The sequence below is a fragment of the Choristoneura fumiferana genome, chromosome 11, assembly GCF_025370935.1.
Source record: "Choristoneura fumiferana chromosome 11, NRCan_CFum_1, whole genome shotgun sequence".
NCBI classification, from domain to species: Eukaryota; Metazoa; Arthropoda; class Insecta; order Lepidoptera; family Tortricidae; genus Choristoneura; species Choristoneura fumiferana.
In genome coordinates this window covers 10,963,711-10,984,791 of record NC_133482.1, presented here as the reverse complement: position 1 = coordinate 10,984,791, position 21,081 = coordinate 10,963,711, and the positions used below count along the sequence as shown (strand labels likewise).

The following is a 21,081-nucleotide window of genomic DNA, read 5'->3' as shown; positions in this document are numbered from 1 at the left end:
GAATTTGTGCTTATTAATAGAAATGAGACTAGAATTCAGTACTTTTTTTAGTTCCCGCATACGAGGGGTTCAGAGTATGCTACTATGTTGGAGTACAAAAAGTTCTTACATTTCAGAACTAACACGGTTGGTCACTGCTAGAGGTGAGACGTATTTACTGGAATAGGTTCTTGGAATAGATTTTGGCTTGGACGCGTGAGTACGCGTTCCCGCCCGCGATTCTTTTAGCGTACGAGTATTTAGGAGTACGGCGGCTGACAACGATCCGCCAACTTCAAAACAAGCATTTATGTACACTTTTTAATTGAAAAATTTATAAAAATTGCTGACAGTCCTTCATCCCAGCCTATATACGTCCCACTGCTGGGCACAGGCCTCCTCTCAGAACAAGAGGGCTTGGGCCATAGTTCCCACGCGGGCCCAGTGCGGATTGGGAACTTCGCACGCACCATTGAATAGCTTCGCAGGTTTGTGCAGGTTTCCTCACGATGTTTTCCTTCACCGCAAAGCTCGTGGTAAATTTCAAATGTAATTACGCACATGAATTTCGAAAAACTCAAGAGGTGCGAGCCGGGGTTCGAACCCACGACCCTCTGCTTGAGAGGCGATAGGTCAAACCACTAGGCCACCACGGCTGACAGTCCTTAGCCTGTATAAAGTATGAAGGGAAGTTTTTAGTCGGTATTTAATATAAGTTAAAATTAAAAAAATATGAAGTGTGAAGACTGACTGTGACGAGGAATTCGGTAGTTCGATATTCGTAAAACTACTAAAACTGGTACGGTGTATACGGGAGCGGGAATGAGTCAATTGAGTTAAGTACTCGTAGATACTCGTGGACCTAGTCTTTGGATCTAGTCTTTTTGTGGACGCGTACTCGCAAGACTCGGTCCGCGTTTTGCCTAGTACGTCTCACCTCTAGTCACTGCGGACGTGAGGCCCGTGTCGATTTTATGAAAAAAGCCGCTTTTCGTTTCCGATATCCTCCCCCCTCCCTAAATGTGTGAGACGTGACTCAAATATCACTTTAAAGGAAAATGTGAACACACAAGACAATAATAGATTTTCATACAGTTTCTACTTCGTAACGACACGGGTGTCGTATAACATTATGAAACAGAAATATGAGAGGGTATAAACTTTACTCCTGATATGTGTCATCAAATGTGACAGGCATGTCGGTGGAGAAGGTCAGATTTTAGTGGTTTGTGTTTCCATAATTATATAGATTAATTTCATTGTCATTGTGAATGCGATCGTTTTAGTACCAAATTAAAATTCCAAAATCATTTTTGAATGGTTTTTACATGATAAACTAACGAGATGTATGGGACTGAAGCCTAAAATAGACGTTTCTTTTTAGAACATTTCCTTTTGTTTTACTTACAGTCATTGCACTAAGGGTATTAGTAATTAATTTATTGTGTTTATTTTGTTACAGATACGAATCATATTCCCAAGAGTTGGTTTCATTAACAGAGATGGCTGTTTAATATTTAAAGTAAGTACTTCAAACATATTTTACTTAATCGTAAATTCTATAGATGATAAATATTTCTGCAAATACCGTAATTATTATTCAAGATACGCTGTCCCACGATAGTTTTAAACTAATTTTAAATCATAATACTCGTTTAATCATACTCGTTATAAGTTGTAATGGTTCGTCAAATAATCGTAATTACGAAAATCGTTTGCTAGAGCTCTCGAGTGATTACATACGTGTATGAAAAGTAAACGATAAAAAAATTACGAATGACTCGTCAGAATTGGTTCGTCAATACATAATCCATTACCTGTGTGGTCGACTTAAAAAATTGGATTGCGTTCCCATCACGTATTCCAGTTAAATTATTATTTTCGTTGCTGTGCCTCTACAAAGAAGGTATTGCTATCGGGAGCTCTATTTTTTGTTTAAATTACGAGTAGATTAGGTATTATATTATTAATTCAGGGCCTTAATAGGTTACATCCCTTTTGCTGTAAATATTTAAGGTTGCATATTGTTAAGCTTATGTATATTTTATTTAATTTCTAGTCACAGGCCCGCTTAGGCTTATGAGAACGGAAGCGACAAGAATGCCCTCGTAAAAAGTGACACGTAAAAGAGCCTTTTGCGGTCTACTTGCAAAATAAACTTTTTTTTTTGTTATTATTACCGTTTATACTAAAATGATTGTGACGAAAGTATTAAACATCATATAACCGTTCGTCTGACGTCTGACATAAAAGGTTCGTTACGCTGACAATGAATATCATAGAGCCAGGATAAAGCTGCATATTCAGTGGACAGCGGAGAACGGAAACGGAAAAGTCCACCGAACGTGTAGCTATAGCACGGATTATGTGACAAATACCTATTTGTGATCTAAAACGCTATCCTTTCATTTCGGCTAATTTTTTATTTTAAATATTTCTTTTCACAAATGCTTCATTTGGCCAAATGCATTTTATTCTGAAAATGCGAACTATTCAGGATTTATTTCAAGACAAAATTGTGTAGAACCTTGTAGGTTAGTTTAGATTAGTTGTGTAAAAATCCTGAACTGAAACATTCACAGTTTCAGAATAAAAATGCATTTGGCCTTATACTTTTTGAAAGCCACGGTCGGCCACAGACGACAAAAAAATATGTCAGAAAATCGCCACGTATGTCGACATGGTACTTATGGCACGATATTCGGCTGTCGCGTTTTGCCAACCGTGGCGCTTACAAGGTTAAGATAAGATACGCCTGATCTAAATACGCTATAATCATAATAATCATACAAATTATATACATATACATTGAGCCATTTTTCCTGTAATATTATAGGGAGATATGACAATACGAGTAATCCATCTTCACACGTCTTTTAAAGCGTAGGGAGCTTTCCATGTTTCCATGGTCGTTATCCTTCATGTCTTCCCCCCGTGGCTACGGTCATCGAATTTTTATGAGCTCTTTTAAATATATTGGGAAAGGCCTACTTTCATGGTGGCAATTCATTTATTTCCGTATTCAGGTTTTATGATCATCATCATAATCAACCGTAGGACGTCCACTGTTGGACATAGTCCACCCATCCCGCATATACCTCCAGTTGTGTTGCTTCGGTTGGAAGCAACCTGCATCCACCGTGAACTAGCGGCTTTAACCAGGTCATCCGTCCATCTCGTTGGTGGACGTCCTAGGCTGCGCCTATCCGCGGTCTCCATTCGAAAACTTTTCGGCCCCAACAGACATCCTGTTCTCCGTAAGAAAGACATTATAACGTAACTCAACGAAACTTGTACTACATTTCCAGCGCCCTCTAAATGAGGCTGTTCATTAAATGCTGGCTGTTGTAGTTCATTAAATGTTTCTAATTTGGGGCAGAGGTAGAAGCTATTATGGTTTACTTGGAATTTCATGTACTTATTAGTGGATATAAGCATTTGGTTATAGGATGTAACATGTTATAGAAGTTCACGTTACTTAGAGCTTACAGGCTTATTCAACTTTTATTTAACACGTTTTATAACTACATTTCCATGTAGGTATTCGATACTTAAGCGAATAAATAAATGATTATTATTAAGGCACTTAATTGATTTGAAAGGCTGCACAGTAAAAATGGGATTCCTGTTTAAAACATTATTACATCTTTCTGCATAATCATATGCAAATCGTCCGCCGCTGGGTCAAGTGGATTTCTACATAAAGATGGACTGATAAAATTACAAAACAGCCTATATTGGCATGCTCAACAGGTTGTGGTATGTGAATGAATGAATGAATGTTTAGAAAGTGTCAGGTTTTCTATTTAATATTAATCTTAAGCAAAGTTCTGTTTTACGCTGAGGTAGCCTAATGGTTTAATCTATAGCAGAGGTGATGAAGATGATGAAAGATTTGAGTTGAAAGAAGAATCGTATAAGTTGCATACTGTGAGGCCGTAAAACGAAAAAGTTTGAAGTGGCCAATTGGGCTGCGGGATGTACTGCAACTTCCACGATTTTTTCTTGTAAGTTTATCTTGGTAAAAGCGAGATGAAGGTATCGACTGCACGCAGAATGTCTATATATTTTCAACAAACTAAATACTATACACGATTTTCCACATGTTTTTTTAATCAATTGAGTTTTCCTCGCATAAAATTCAGTCTCATTTATATTCAAATCTGTTTCGTACCGTCCAAACAATATACATTTGTCCTGTACAAAGTTACATTGAAATAAATATCATTCGACGACCACGTTTTATGCTTTATTTCACCGGCCCATTATAATTCTTTTCATAGCGCAGGAAACATGCCTCCTCTCTGATTGAGAGAGCTTGAGTTGTGGTTCAGACGCGGGCCTAGTACTGATCGGAAGCATCACAAACACTATTGAATTGCTTTGTACGTGTGTGTAGATTATCCGTTCATTGTAAAGCTCGTGGTAAATATCAAATGTTATTTCGTACACGAGTCATGAAAAATTCAGATCCGGTTTCTGATCTAGCTTGGGCCGATTTTCTGCCGAAACCAAAACTCAAATTTAAAGCCGAATCTCGCCGAAACTAAACCAAAAGCGAATATTCGGCCGAACACTACTAAAAGGTTACCGCGGCATTTTTTGCTTCAGGTTCTTTGTAATAAAATAATTTTAAACTGAGTAGGCTAGGCATGCTTATTAGGAAATGTAGCTGAGTCAGCTGGTGACTGGTAGAGATTCTAATGGTTGATTGAAATTGGCTCACTATTGTTATCCTAAAGGCTGACGTTATAGAGTTAGCATGGCGATACTTAGAGACAAAGTTCTTACTTGAACGTTATTAATCTACTTATACCTATAAAACAACCATTATTAAAGTGGGTTTGAGGTTCCTCAAAAATGTTGACTTAATATTTATGGCGTACCGTAAGGTTCTAGAGTATAACATTCCATTAAATTAGTTGCTTTTGTCTATTTCAGGACTCAGGCCAATATTAATTTTTAAGCAGAGTTCCGTCACCAAAATGTTCATGAACCGCTACTATAAAATGTAACTGGTCTTGTTTTAGCAAAACTTAGTGGTTGTAGAAAATGTACGTAAAATATTTTAAGTAAAGATATCTCTTTATTCTCCCACAACTATAATTTTGAAAAAAGTAGGGACATATTAAAGCTTGTTGGTGGGTGTATCACTGGTGAAAAAAATAGAAACGCTCTCTAACGTGGAAGTAAATAAATACTAATGTAGAGCCACACCATCCACAAAAATTACAAGCCCAAACCAGAGAGGGGCATAGTCACTTCTTAGTTTATCCTGGCACGGTCTTTCCGCTGGATGGGGAGCTGTTTTTTTTTAACCTATAGATACAAAGTAGCCTTTGGCAGTAGTAGGCATAAGCCACTTCATTTAACTCTCCTAAAAATCAGCACAATCTTCCGCATTTATAATAATCTGGTATGGTAAACGGTTGTGCTGTGTTGCACTGCACGACTGATTGAGCTCGTAACGCGTCAGTGTAGTGTGGTGGTAGTGGTAGATGGGTTTGTGTGATTTGTGTGTGTTCTTACAGTATGGAGGTGGAGGAACTGCATGAACACTCATTTCTTGCATAAACGTAGCTATCATAAGTCCGTGGCCGTGGGTGAGCAAAGTTATTGTTTTAGTTCATTAACGGACGCCTGATTCAATAAATTACCTATTTTGTAGGTAGTTTTATATTTTGACTCGAGTAATATTACAAGTCATATTTAAAACTAATTTCTTGTAATGTAAAGTTATGTTACGACGACGAAGTTGTATTATGTGTCTACCATAAACTTTAATCGATTGCTCTGTGATTACTTCTTCCATTTTAATACCGTAATAATACAGAAAATGACTATTAACGTGCCATGTCAAATGTCAATGTTCGTGCTATCACAAAATCAAACAATCATTGTGATGTATGGCTATTTCTTGATCAACCACTAACTCAACCCAGTCCTGTCGTTTAAGGTTCACCAAATTTTCAACTGTGTATCTTTGAAACAAAGTTCAATTTCAGTCACGTTTGAAAACAAACTTGAGTCAATCGTGAACAGAAATATATTCTGTTCTAGCGCTACCCCGCAGTGATCGTCGTTTCTTTTTTTTGTACCAAAAAATACAACATTCGTATCGGTTCTATTGATATGTACCGCCTGTCCGACTGTCACTTACGACCCTAGGGAATAGCGTAACTTATACGGCAGTAAAAGAAAAAACGGAAACATAAAAAATCCATCTCCTTATATTTTATAGCGTATCCACACTCCGCCAACGACGTACGAACTGCAAATCCTTAGCGTTCAAGAGCCGAGCTAGTAAAAACTAACAGAATATATTTTAAAGGATGTAGAACATCATTGTTTGCAATCAAAAAAAAAATGCCAGTCAACTGTTTAAAAACATCTAAGTATGTTAAGGTAACGCATTCAATACTTTTTACTACCCAACTTGAGGTGAGAGAGTGAGAGGTGAGACCTTTGCTTGTAGTGAGGTATTGTATGTATTCTTCTTTGGCAGCCAGGAACGCCCGCTTTAGTACAATATTATACTAATATCTAATGCGTCCAAATAATCCCACCATCTCCTTCTTGGTCTATTTCATCATTGTTGGCCGATTTCCAGCAGCCACTAAGTCGCTTTGCGCGCCCAGCTCAACTCTGTGGTCCAACCCAGTCTCACTTCAGTTTAGTACTTAGTATTTTTCCCATCAACGAAGCGTGATTACAAAAACATAGACTTATGATTTTTGGCCAGACCCTGTTTGCGCACTAAAAACTAGATAGTTCTTTAATTTGTTATAAAATTTGCTGTGTTAATGACATAGGTACGGAATCAATTAAGAAACTAATCCAGTTTCGAAAGTACGCGTTCGCGCGTTTACTATACTACCTTTTATTTACGTAAACCATTTGAAGAAACTTAACCGTCTCCCTTTTTCTAAGTCTATTTCACTCGTCCGTGCCACAACGTTTTATGTAGTATTTTTAGGAAAAGAAATTGAAACCCTAACAGAATTATTATTAAGTTTACTTTAGTATTGACTTGAGAAGTAACAGGAACCTCTTTTTCAATGTAAGGGTTAAGGTTTTAGTGTCCCATTGCGGGGTCCCGACTATTCACTTTTCGGTATAAAGTCCTGCTGAAGTACTATTCAAGTACCTACCTATTCACTCTCGGGCACATCAAAGAGGCGTAGGCAAGTACAATTAAATGGGCAAACGGCAAACCTTGAAGGTAAAGGTTTCTTCGAAGGTATCGGTCGAAGTTTAATTTTGTAAAAGGCAGAACTTTATTTATTGGAATTTCTTTACTGCTTTTTATACAAAGGGTTTACGGAAAATTAGTTTTTTTGTGATAGCGGCGTAATATATCTTTAAGTTATTCAGGCTTTAAGTTAAACAAGTCCTAAATAAAGACCAAAGCGTTAGAGTTGCTGATGAAAATATTCAAATTATTGACACGTCGTCAGCCGTTGGACATTTAAGAAAACTTTCCAAAACGGTTATAAAGAAATATTGCTCAGAGCCAGCTTCCATTTTGGCTAAAAGTCACCACTCTTTATTTCTTTATTCCGTCAAGTAGCTATAGTACCGACTAATGTTTTTCTTTCTCAAACGGATTAAGCGGCCCTAATCCGCCGTAATAGGGGCCACTTAGTTTGTTCAGGAAATGAAAATATTTGTAAAGCAAAAATGCTTTTTCGAGGCTTTATTTTTTACAAAATATCAAACGATTATTTTATGATTTCTTCTCATGTTAACAATACTCCCAGAACACAAAAACCTTGATTGCTATACAGCCGAGACGATAAGATTTAATTTCATTTTGCATTATGGCATCCCGTGAGTTATTAAAAAGATGAATTTAAATTGTAATAAAAAAAATCTGGACTAAGAAGTCCTAAACTAGTCTTCATGATTTTATCTGGGGAGCAAGGCAGTGCTCCCGCCAAGTCGAGCCTAGGGCAAACTGCCGTACATCTTTTCTCCAAACATTTCGGCCTAGGTTTTTTCACGCCTCTGTCTTGCAGCATTGGGATGTAGTGGAAGGCTGACATTCTGCTCATTCACACACGCTCAACTATTCCCGACTCTCGAGTCTTTTTTTTAACAGATGTAGTATTCCGAAAATACAAACTAAGACATGGATGCACAGAAAAAGAGGCCAGCGCTGGGAATCGAAGCCAGGTCCTCAGCATTCCGTGCTGCGTACTATTACCCCTACACCAACACTGGACAGGAGTCTAGACACAAATTTATCTTATACACACATATCTCAGTAGCTTAATTAGCAAAGCAACCTGAGATATGTGTGCATAGGAGAAACTTGTGTCTAGACTCCTGTCCAGCGGTGGTGTAGGGGTTATAGCACGCAGCACGGACCTGGGTTCGATTCCCAGCGCTGGTCTCTTTTTCTGGTTTTTCTGTGCATCCTGTCTCAGTATGTATTTTCGATAATTTGAAGTTGAAATAAAAAATACAAAACTACTCCAAAAAAAAGATGTAGTATTATTAAGACCTTGGCATGGGTCAGCAGCTTTATTATTTTGGATATAAATATGTAATTTTAAAATAATTCTAAATAATAAGAACTGCCAACAAACTTGTAGTTTGGCAGTTTAATTCACTTTGTAATAATTTATGTGACATAAACAATTAATAATAATAATAACATTCAACAAGTATGCGAGCTAATATGGACCCCTATTGGGCATTATCTGTCAAATACTAGGAACTGTCAAAATTACCTACCGAGCGCCATGATGATATGACCATAAAATGAGGACCATGAAAATTCTTTACAAAAAAAAGCCGTACGAATGTAGCTGAAAATAAAGCGACAAACTATATTTTAGTAGTATTTTTTGTCAAGTTTATTACTGACAAGTAAGAATAGATCGGACTTAATTGTGCAGCCGCCGGGCATTGAGTGAATCTCTCCAAGACAGGAAACCCGTAAACTGACGAGGGTTTGCGACGTGCGATACTTAAATAGTTCAAGTTACCTAACTTTAATGTCTTTAACTTACCTATCACTTATGTACTACTAGCTTTTGCCCGCGACTTCGTCCGCGTTGAATAGTAACTTTTGGGCTCCGCCAGCCTCCGCTCCGCCAGCCTCCGCTCCGCCAGCCTCCGCTCCACTCAGCAGCGTCAGCTCCACTCCGCTGCCTCCGCTCTACTTGACTGCCTCCGCTGCTGCCTGCATTGTCTCCGCTCCATCCGTTGCCTCAGCTCCACTCCGTTGCCTCGCTGCCTCCGCTCCGATGCCTCCGCTCCGTTATCTCCGCTCTGCTCCACTGCCTCCGTTCTGCTCCACCAGCTTCCGCTACGCCAGCCTCCGCTCTGCCAGCCTCCGCTCCGCTCAGCAGCGTCAGCTCCACTCCGCTGCCTCCGCTCTACTACACTGCCTCCGCTGTAGCCTGCATTGTCTCCGCTCCATCCGTTTCCTACGCTCCACTCCGTTGCGTCCCTGCCTCCGCCCCGATCCGATCCGAACAAATCTATGTATCTCTTATCACGTGCCCAAATGCCAAGTTTCATAAAGAATCATCGATTTATCTTCGACAATCACGATCTTCCATATAAACTTTCATCCCTTATTTCACCCCCTCACAGGAAGAATTTTGAAAAACGCGCGAACAAATATCTATGTATCCTTTATCGTGATAAGGGTCACGTGTACCCAAATTCCAAGTTTCATAAAGAACCATTGATTTATCTTCGACAATGATGATCTTAAATATAACTTTCATCCCCTATTTCATCCCCTCACAGGTTGAATTTTCAAAAAATCTCAACCAAATATCGACTTATTTCTTATTAATGCTCAGCACAATGCTGAGGACCTGGGTTCGATTCCCAGCGCTGGCCTCTTTTTCTGCTTTTTATGTGCATCCATGTCTCAGTTTGTATTTTCGGAATACTACATCTCTTAGAAAAAGACTCGAGAGTCGGGAATAGTTGATCGAGTGTGAATGAGCAGAATGTCATCCTTCCACTAAGTTTCAATGCTACAAGACAGAGGCGTGAAAATACCTAGGCCGAAATGCTTGAAGAAAAGATTGCACATTTTATCGCCTGCCGTAGAGGAACAAGGTTTATACGAGTTCCATTTTTTTTTCACTCATATACGGTACCCTAATATTCCCGGTATTATATAAATCAAGGCCTATATACGTCGCACTGCAGGGCACAGGCCTCCCCTCAGAAAGAGAGGGCTATTCTTCATAATCACGGAATATTAATTAAATGGAGGTTATTTTTTTAGGCTCTACCAATTGTTTAATTGTAGCCAGAAGTCTTTCGGCGAACAAAAGCCCATTCAACAGCTATTTCCACCCAAAAATGTTGACTCGGGGCCCTAGTCGGTAAAGAAAACTTTGAATAAAAATATCCTTTTACTGTGTTTTGTGTACAATTATATTCCGTTGTTTGATAACGATATTGTTAAATTCAACCCTGTGTACAATATCGGATTCATATAAAACCAAGAGTTTGCAGTGGCTGTAGCGTGAATTCTTAGCCTTACTTTTTTTTAACCTACATATACGAAATGACATCGAAGACGTATAATCAGAAGTAATATAGCTTAATGATGCATTATAGTGGGATTCTAATAACATAGGTATGTAGGTGTTTAGATGTTGTATTCAGACTTGATCACGCAATGATCAAAATTATTTCCACGAAACAACTGAACAATTAATTGACTATGACTGAACTTGAAATTTCTTGAGGTTTCTGATCATCTTTTCGATGTTACCCTGTATTAGTGTGTCCTACTGCTAGGCAAAGGTCTCTTGACCCTCCCGTTCAGGCCAGCTCTTTCCGTACATAATAATATGTCCTGTCCACGCCATCTCCTCGCTCTGATTGGTTACTAGGTCTGATCTGTTTTCGTCTTATTGGAGACTAGTGAGCTATCGTCTCTTCTGCGACATATACGGCCCACTGCTAGACACAGGCCTCCTCTAAGAAAGAGAGGCCTTGGGATTTAGTTCTTAAGCATGCTCGATGCGGATGGGGAATTTCACATATCTCATAAAATCACTTCGCAGGTGTGGGTACAATTTTTTTCACAACGTTTTCCTTTATCTAATTTTTTTATAATTAATATTACCTATTCTCTACGCGGTTCTTATTTTGCATGGATGGAAGGAACTGTGGTAGATAGGCACATAAAAATTTACGTCTCTATGTTTGTAGTTAACGTCGATTGAACATTTACAGTCAAACCAAACAAGACCGATTTCATGTAATAATGACTTTAATTAGTTTTGTATGTGTGCACGGATTCTGGAATCATGATCTTAATTACCTATCCTTGATTGCTATTTGTATACACGATATGTTCATATGTAATGCTATATCTTCGCCAACTTGAAATTCTGTTAGTTTAGAACTACTATAAAATTGAATTGACTCCACAAACTGTTCAGGCATTTGAATCGAGTTCTAAATACGTACAATGTTATAAATTCAATACTGTGTCTATGTAACTGTACGTTAGAATTATAATGATACGTCATCCTCAATTTTCATTCGTTTTAAAAAAGAACAAAGACTGAAAATTACAAAATTGGAAACAAGCTTTCTTTTGATAATGTCAATTATGTTTCATATCAATCCAAAACAAGCGCTGGTAGGCGGTATGTACATTAGAGTTATAAATCTAAAAAAAAAAACGTATAAACTCACAATTGTATAAGTCAGGAACGGTTCGACTAATTTCGTTTTTTTTGGAAGATCTTTTTCAAGGGTGAGCGCGTTCATACATTTGTCACGAAAGGTTTAACTATATACCTACTTATAAAATATGTCCATTATACTAACCAAGCTACGCGCCCCGACTTCGCGCGGCGATAGTCCCAACATCTGCTAATATTATAAACGCGAAAGTTTGTATGGATGGATGTTTGTTACTCTTTCACGTTAAAAATACTGTACGGATTTGCATGAAATTTGGCATACAGGTAAAGTATACTCTGGATTAACATATAGGCTACTTTTTATTCCGAAATAATGTATGGTTCCTGTGGAAAGGAAGTCGCGGACAAAACTAGTAATCCCACTAATATAATAAATAAGAAAGTTTGTAAGTCTGTTTTTTTGTTTGTTACTTCATCACGCGTAAACCGCTGAGCCGATTTAGATAAAATTCGGTTTACAGATAGTTTGAATCACGGGGAAGGACATAGTAGGATAGTTTTTATTCCGGAAAATTTCGTTAAATTTAAAGTTGTTTTGCTTTAAAAGATTAAATTTGGTTATTTCAGTTATTATTACACTTGAAAATAATCACTAGGTAGGTATGCCATTTCACAAAACATTAATGGTTACTTAAAAGTAGAATGGCACACCTATGTATAAAGCGGTATCCGACGTTTTGGTGAAAGGCCTTTATATTCATTCCATTCACCCGTTAAATAAACCCTGTAAATGAAACATTTGTATAGATATTCCAAGTTCAGTCAATTGGTACTTGAGACGGTGTCGGACTTTAATTGAATCAAAGATTGCATTACCCTAACAGCAAGTCATTGGCCTATAAACGTTGACAGGGTCAAAAATAAAACCAAACTCAATGCCCCAATGCAGGCCTCGTAACACCTATTCACCAGACTAGACCTAGAAACTTCTTCATTATCGTCTTGGCTTATAGATATACTCCCACAGCTGGGCACATGGCTCCCTTAAAGCTGGGTCCACATTTGTATCATTTATTACGTATCGAGCTCGCGTATCCTAAGTATGGACGCTCACTTTGGGCACACCGTATCACTAGCATCGTCGCGTGAAAAAATGCGTCCATACTAACCGTAGCGTCGCTGCGTACCGTATCATAACGCCGTATAAGTGTGGACGCTATCCGTATCCCCTTTGATGATCGGGCAAAAACCGCCTCGAGACCGATCACGGCGTACCGCGTATCAAATCATAACTTCGTATCGTGCTACAGTATCAAAACACGTCCATACTTACAGATCTTGATACGCGTATCCGATTATGAGTGCGGGGGGTATATAATATACGCGTATCAACATCCTTCCCGAGCGATCAGCAGGGCTAATACGAAACTAGAAACTCGGAGTTCGTGTCGTGCGGTCTCTCTGACACTATTTAATATGACAGTGAGAGGGACGGTAAGACACGAACTTCGAGTTTCGAGTTTCGTAGTAGTCCAGCAGATACGGGGCGCCGCATGATCACGCTGTTTTTGCGTCCACACTAGCGATCTTGATACGCGACGGAGATACGATACGACAAAATGGTACAAATGTGGACGTAGCTTTAGTATGAGAGGGCTTGGGCTATAGTTCCCACGCGGGTCCAGTGCGTTTGTTTGGACCAATGTGTGTGCAGCTTTATAATGTTTTCCATCGCCGTAAAGCTCGTAGTAAATTTCAAATTAAATATCGCACATTAATTCTGAAAAACTCACAATTGCGAGTCCGGGATTGAACCCACGACCCACGATCCTCTTGAGAGGCCATAGTTCAAACCACTAGGCTACGACGGTTTCACTTCGTAAAAACTTACACAGTACAATATCACAATACCCCAGTTGATTTTTCAGACACTGTGCGCAGATTTGTTATCAATAAACCACAACCTTTTATCTCAATATTCCGCTACCACAAGTACAAAGCAACTACGTTTGCGCTACACTTATATTATTTTCATGCAAGCCCCACTACTCTAGTTCCACACAAGTCAACATAAACGTCACACAAACCCAATTAACACCAGCACCATAGTATAGCAAGTTTTCCCTTTGTTAAGCCGAGTTTAGACTTGCAAGAAAAATCGTGCAAGTTGTATTACATTGCGAGGCCTACGGGTTTATGGGTCAATAAACTTTATTACCCACACTAATCTGTCCACGACATTTTTCAAACAATTGCAGATTTTTGTAAGTAAACATGTTTTTTCTGTAATTTAATAGATGGTGTACATGAATACATGCCATCCTACGTAAGTTCAACCTATAAAACCGTGAAATATCTTGTTGGAAGTACGATTTTTTGGTAACGCAGGAGACAATTTTGGTAACGCAGGACACGCCCAAAGTGTCGGTAAAATAGTTGATTGGCCCTTATAGCGGTCAATCGAGCGCCGCAATGTAATGCAACTTGCACGATTATTCTTGTAAGTCTAAACTCGGCTTTAAACTGTGCCAGCACCACGAAAACCCAGAGGCGGTGCTAGGCGTAGGCGACGTAGGCCAAGGGGCTCGCGCCTCAAAAGTTACTCGTTTTTTGCTCATTAAAAATCCTCCATCTAATGTGTGGTATGCCATCGTTGGCCTCGCAAAATTTACCTTGCTCACGGCAAACAGTCCTCTACAGTCACTGTGAAAGTCGCAAACGTGGGTAATAAACTTATGTTATAACGGCGTAGCGAGTCAAATGGTTTGTGTCCATACAATACCTTGTAGACAGTTTAACTAAATCAGCTTATGCTGTAGTGCAACAGCACTTATTGGTAATTATATTTTATGAAATGACTTTCTGCAAGTTTCTTGCGGCGCATTCTTCTTGGCAATGATGGTCTTTCCGAAAGAGCTGGTAGTTAAAAAAATGACGTGTAAAAGTGCCATTGCGGCTATTTACTGAATAAATCATTTGAATTTTGAATTTGAATTTTGAATTTGAATTTTGAATTTGAATTTTGAATTTAATTTTGAATTTGAATTTTGAATTTGAATTTGAATTTCACTTGGGTATTGAGCTGACGTCGCACAGGTAAACAAATTGCCACTTTATGAACTGCGTCGTATAATTTTGGACACCTTGCTCTTATCTCTAACGTCGTGAGTCCTTACGTACTTTAAAAAGAACACATCAAGAAAAAATAGAAACAATGACGGCATAATGTAGTTAAACTGTACTAAAAACAAACTTAGCTATGAATAAAGAACTTTCAGTGCGATCAATTAGTTTCCGAGATAATTGGTGTCTTTCGTCTATGTCTTAAGCACTACATCAATTAAAAAACTTAAAAATATTAAACAAGTCCAGTAATCTATAGACTAGAACTCTGTTAAGTAACTTAAATGACCACTACCACTACTAGTGACCACTATGAGCAGCTCAAAAATTCCCTTCTTGTTTAACTTTAAGTTACTTAACAGAGTTCTAGACAGCTGAGTTATTTTTTTTTACCCAAGGAGTGTCCCTTCGGACAGTCGGGTAAAAAGGCAAAAGCCTAAAAGCGAATAGTGTCCATATATTACGATACTTATTTCTTACCCTTTAACCTACCCTTTAATATAAATCAACTACCTAGCTATTCTTTACAATGATTTCTCCCCTAATTCATTAAGTAAACTTTTTTTTTGTTATAATGATCTGCAATCAGTGCAATCACTTTTAGCAGATATGGTGCATGCTTCTTTCATTCAGAGTGCGTCCCCCAGCGAGGACATATCTACTCATAATTCATTACATCATAGAATGTCTTATCTTTAACGTAGCGGGTAACTGTGAGCTGTCGCGCAAGGTTATTGGGGTGGGTCTCGATCCGTCCCCTGTATCTAGTCTTAATGCTAGTAATTTCTTCTCTCACTGTGGGGTCTGTGGGCATTTCCAGATGTTCATGGATCTCAGCATTAGTCACATACCAGGGAACCTTGCTGATTGTTCGAAGGATTACGTTCTGCATTCTCTGCATTCGCACGATGGAGGAGTTACAAGCACCCCACAGTTGAAGGCCGTACGTCCATACTGGTTTTAGGATCGTTTTGTATTTTAGGATCGTTTTGTAAACTTAGAAGATTGCTCGGCATGTCAGAACTATTCACGGACATCTTGACCTAAGTCCGACGTAGACTTAGAGCTCTAAGTTAAGCGGAGGTGCCATGCGCTCTTCTTTCTCTAAAAACAAACTGGTAACTTTCGATGTGCGCTGTGCGGGCAGCGTGCACATACGAATTGTCTTTAGGTGCGTCTTGGCGTCTCTATGCACGTAAGGACAAAAATGTCAAAAACAATTATTTGTTGATGTCAAAATGTCGTTGTTTTTTGCTAATTCACTGTATCGATTTTTGGGGTTCAGTCTTAAAAATTTGTATTGTTGTCAAAAACTAGCTAGAGCACCACGCACATTATCACACACTCACACTTACACAGATTTTTATCAAACAACATAAATGAAGACCACAGTGTTCTGGGAATCTTCGTGCGAATTTAAAACAACCCCGGAATTTCAATTCAAGTACCAAATCTAATGGTTAACGCGAGCGAAGACGCAGGTAAAGGCTATAGGTGATAATATTGTACGAATTACCTACTACAAAATATACATACCTAAATTACTATACTACCTACAATTTTTGCCTTGGTGACAATGGAACTACTTATATATCAGAAGTATACTCTTTCAGATAAAAAAAACTATTCACAATTAATGAACCTTCGTAAAATTCATGTGCGAAATTACATTTGAAATTTACCACGAGCTTTACGGTGAAGGAAAACATCGTGAGGAAACCTGCACACACCTGTGAAGTTATTCAATGGTATGTGTGAAGTTCCCAATCCGCACTGGGCCCGCGTGGGAACTACGGCCCAAGCCCTCTCATTCTGAGAGGAGGCCTGTGCCCAGCAGTGGGACGGAAATAGGCTGGGATGATGATGATGATGATGAACCTTCGTAAAGTTGCGCCTAGCAGTAGTCTCACGCTCGCTAGTATTTACTTTTGGTAGAAAGGTAAGCTCGTCGTCTCCGGTTGGCTTAATGTTCTATCGCAGGCCATAGCGCAACCGCGACCACATTGCCTTGCCCTTTCCGATTGAATTTGGAAACTATGCTCGTTGCGGTTCTTATTTGATTTCGACAGTTTGCTAGTTTAAAGCCAGCTCTTTGCCAATTTTATAGCATTTATTTATTTATTGTGTCTATGGGCATTATAAGCAACGGAATTGAAATGAAAAAGTGTTTGTTTTTTATAAATTGAAGAATCTATTACACACGAACACAGGTCTCCATACTTTGTTCGGCCTCCTTTGATGATTTTTTGGTGAAACACCCAACAACGTCGAGGTAGTTATTACTCGTTTAGTACGAGTATAGAGCGATAAGTCCCGAGTGTTGAAATAGTTACCCAAAAGTGATTTTTTATGGGCCTTGCACACGTCGTATTTTAGGCGTAAATTACGCGTCCTTCAAACGAGATTCAGTAACTTTTGTATCAGCTTGTGTACACGAAACGAGCGTTTCGAAAAAATACGCCGTGTACACCCTATAAGGTTAATTAGGTACAAAGCTTAGACAGCCTATGTATAATTCACAGGTATAGATAAAGGCAATCAAGCAGTGTCCCACATAACATGTGGTAGAAACCTACGGTCACGGCTGCCCGCATGAGACTGCTTAACACCATTACTAGCCAATCCTTCGTATCCCTTTCACGTTGCGTAAGTTTGACAAGGACCAACGATTGCCTCGAACTCCTGAGAAACGAATGTGATATTTACTAACCCCATTTACCACTTCAAATAGGAAAATACCTGGGAATCGCTTTAATGCTACGTAATAACGAAGTGGTTAGCCAACTGGATTTACCGTGTTTTACCAACACTTGTAGGTACTAGCGTATGTAAAACGTGTCCCTCTTATTGTTCATACTCGCATCTCTTTGAAAACTCATAGTACAAAATAATATTTACTACGAAAGACCCATAACCTTTTTTGCGGTGCTGTTTTTTTTCTCAGCCCGAAGAAGATTCCAACTGCTAGGCCTGTTCTCACATTTTTAAACATACATTTACAAAAAAGTATGTTTTTAAGTATCTCAATCAATCATCATGTAACCTTACATGCACGTAGTATTCTAAATTCTTGTCTTATGTTCCTAACTGCTGATGAATATTTTTTATTTCATTAAATCGTAGTTAAAGGAAAGGACATGTTTATATACCTATCTATCTATGCTTCCATAAACAGCAACACGTTGACCTTTTGTTTAGCATAATTGAAATATAATCTACTTAAGAAAGACGCTTGCCTATACAAACGACGCAATCATACACATACTTGTATATCTTGCGAAACAAAGTTTTTTTTTTTTTAGTTTCATCTCCCTTGCTACGGCTTGGATCTAATTTCAGCAATGGTAGTTAATAAAACATGCCTTGACAGTAAATAAATAAACATCAAGGTAGTTTTGAAGGACGGTTAAAAAATATTAATAATTTGTGGGTAGTTTTGTTTTTGTTTCATAAAATATATGTGGGTATTTGGGGAGTTACAGTGACAAATTAAAGCGGTGGTTGTGGTTCGTTAGTCTAACAACTGGTAGCATGGTGTACGGTTGTGTCACTCTGAAGATGAGCTCTGGTTGAGTTCGAAACGCGTCAGTGTAGTGTGGTGGTGGTGGTGATAGATGTGTTTGTGTGATTTGTGTGTGTTCTTACAGTGTGGAGGTGGAGGAACTGCATGAACACGCATATTTTGTATAAGCTTAGCTATCTTAAGGTCGCGGGTGAGCAAGGAAATTATTCTAGTTCATTGATATGGACCTCCACAAAGTAACGCCTGATTCAATAAATTATTTTATACACAGCAACACTAAAAAAATATTCCGCAAGCACATAAACGGAAAAGACGTTAGTTCCTACTCCAGCTTACTCTCCACTGCTGAGCCTCTTGCCTTGCTTGCTTGAAGGTTCGAGCTTATGAGCTCAGCTTAGATTGATAAGTATCTTAAATTTATTTTTAACGTCCAAAGAAAAAATCATCTGCACACCCATTTTTTCGCAAACTTACCAACGCTGAAAAGTGAATTAAATGCCGTAGTTTTTGACATACTAATAAAAAAAATAGATGCTACCTTGCTGCCGTCTCTATTGATACCTAATGACATAAGATGGCAGCTACTGGTACAATGACCAGCACTCGGACGTCTACCTTACCTCCTGCACGCACATTGATATCTCATTATAGTATGGACGATAAAACTTCGAATTATACGTGTTTTTCTCATCTCAACGTTGTAAGGGTAAGCGCTAACAGTCGGCTTGTATTTTAATGACTCGCTACGTTTAATCCTTAATCGGGTAGGTAATCCACTTTTGTAAGCTTTGATGTTTTACAACAATAATAAAACTTATCTTAATACTCCCACAGACTAAATTCCCATGTAGGAAGTACAAATTGCTACCATTTGGCAAGCTTAATTTTTTTTTTATTGTAATTAAATATACAAAACCTGTGGATCCTGTTCAGAGGTCAAGGTATAATGCTAACGACTTGGACGGTGCGGTACCGAAATTGATATTCGGAAATACCGATATGGTATCTTCTAAAACCGGTTCAATATAGGCAACGTATTAGGATTATCGCGAATTTAAAATGAGTGGATCCGAACCCGGCCTCGCACCTAAGTGTTTCAAAGTATGTGCGAAACTTCATTTGGAATTTACCATAAGCTTTCCGGTGGAGGAAAACATTGTGTAGAATCTCGTGGTTCTGTGAAACAATGTAGGTATTTGTGTCGGTGTAAAGTTTGTAATCACACCAGGTCCACGTGAGATCCAGCTCTGGTGTAGTAGAGGAAGTCCATACCAAGCAGTTAGACACGTGTTTATCACAGATCAGTTAGTAGAAAATTTATAAGCATATAATATACGTAGGTAACACAGGGTTCAGTCTGTGGGTGTCGTAAAAGGCGACTAAGAGACCTCGTGTGAAACTGGACAGCAGCGTTCTCTTTGCCAAATACGAATTCCAGACTCCAGCATGGGGAAACTACCACACTTTCCAAAAACAGTTATCATGAAGGTTACCATTGATTTTCATTTCAAGCAAAGACCATGACCACTCTGACGAGAGCGTAACCATTTAAAAGAAAAAGAAGCTAAGGCTAACGATGATTCAAAATGTACACCATAGCATTTAACACCATGTTTACAGCGAATAAATGACTGATTATGATAATACTGAGAGGATGTCTGTGCCCAATAGTGGGATGTATTTAGTTTTGGATGATGATGAAATACTTTTTGTCCCTAAAGTCACCTCGTTTGTCTGCGTAGGTTAAGAACTAGATAAATATCTATGTTGGCTTTTCAATTCGTAATGCAAGCAGATTAATTCATAAAATGTTGCCTGGCATGTTGATGTCTGGCAAATGCAAATAGCAGAGAAACAGATAGAGAAAAAAAGTTTGTTAAGCTCAACAAAGTAATAATGAAGAAGGTAATGAATGACCGTTAAGTAAGTGAAAGTGGAATAAGCATCAATAAATATCAACCCAGTGCTGGTGTTAGTGAGTATTATGGGGATTATCAAACTGTCCATTGTGTACGGGACCCAGATACATCTTATGTCAATACATCGATAAACACAATGTCCGGCTACAAATTAAGTGCCTGCTTGTAAGCGTGATAAGCTTTATGTTATCTGTCAATCACAGCCTTATACGACTTTAGGTCAATTAATAACCAAAGTTTAAAAGAAGAATATTTTTTGTCTTCATTTAACAGCACAAAAACATCATAAATACGGGACTTACCAAGGTCTTACCCATTGCTATTGCTAGAATCAATGAATATTTAGCAAACGCATTATTTCAGAAAGTTCAATTGAAGTAAAAACTATCCTAAAAACAATATACTTATATTCAACTAGCTTTTTCCCGCGGCTTCGCCCGCGTGGAATTTGGTTATCGCGCGCTGTTCCCTCGGGAACTGTGCATTTTACCGGGATGAAAAGTAGCCTATGTTACTCTCTGGCCCATAAACTATCTCTATGCCAAAAATCACGGCGATCCGTCGCTCCGTTTCAACGTGAAAGACGGACAAACATACACACACACTTTCGCATTTATAATATTAGTATGGATATGGATTCGTCCAAGTCTTGTGTCCCTGCGGAAGGCTGGCTGCATTTTCGCGCTGGATTAATGACTCCAATACGTTGGGCGAGAATGCGCCATCCTTATGTTCATGGGTATTTTCGAATATTTTTTGCTATATCTTGAATATTTTGTTTACTTTTCCTGACTTGGCATATTTCTGACCGTATGTGTTTGTTGGGTTTGACTTAAGTCTCGGGTGTGCCACTATAATGAATGCATTATGTAAATTAGACAGCTAACGCGATTGTGGA

The 21,081-nt window shown here is 38.6% G+C and overlaps 1 protein-coding gene across 1 annotated transcript in view; it reads left to right on the top strand.

Annotated features, from left to right (window-relative positions):
- Positions 1-21,081, top strand: part of LOC141432787 (B-cell receptor CD22-like) — a 98,227-nt gene that overhangs the window by 45,030 nt on the left and 32,116 nt on the right. The window contains exon 2 of the mRNA XM_074094547.1: positions 1,442-1,501. The gene's annotated coding sequence lies outside the window, so the exon portion shown is untranslated. The remainder of the gene's footprint in view (positions 1-1,441; positions 1,502-21,081) is intronic.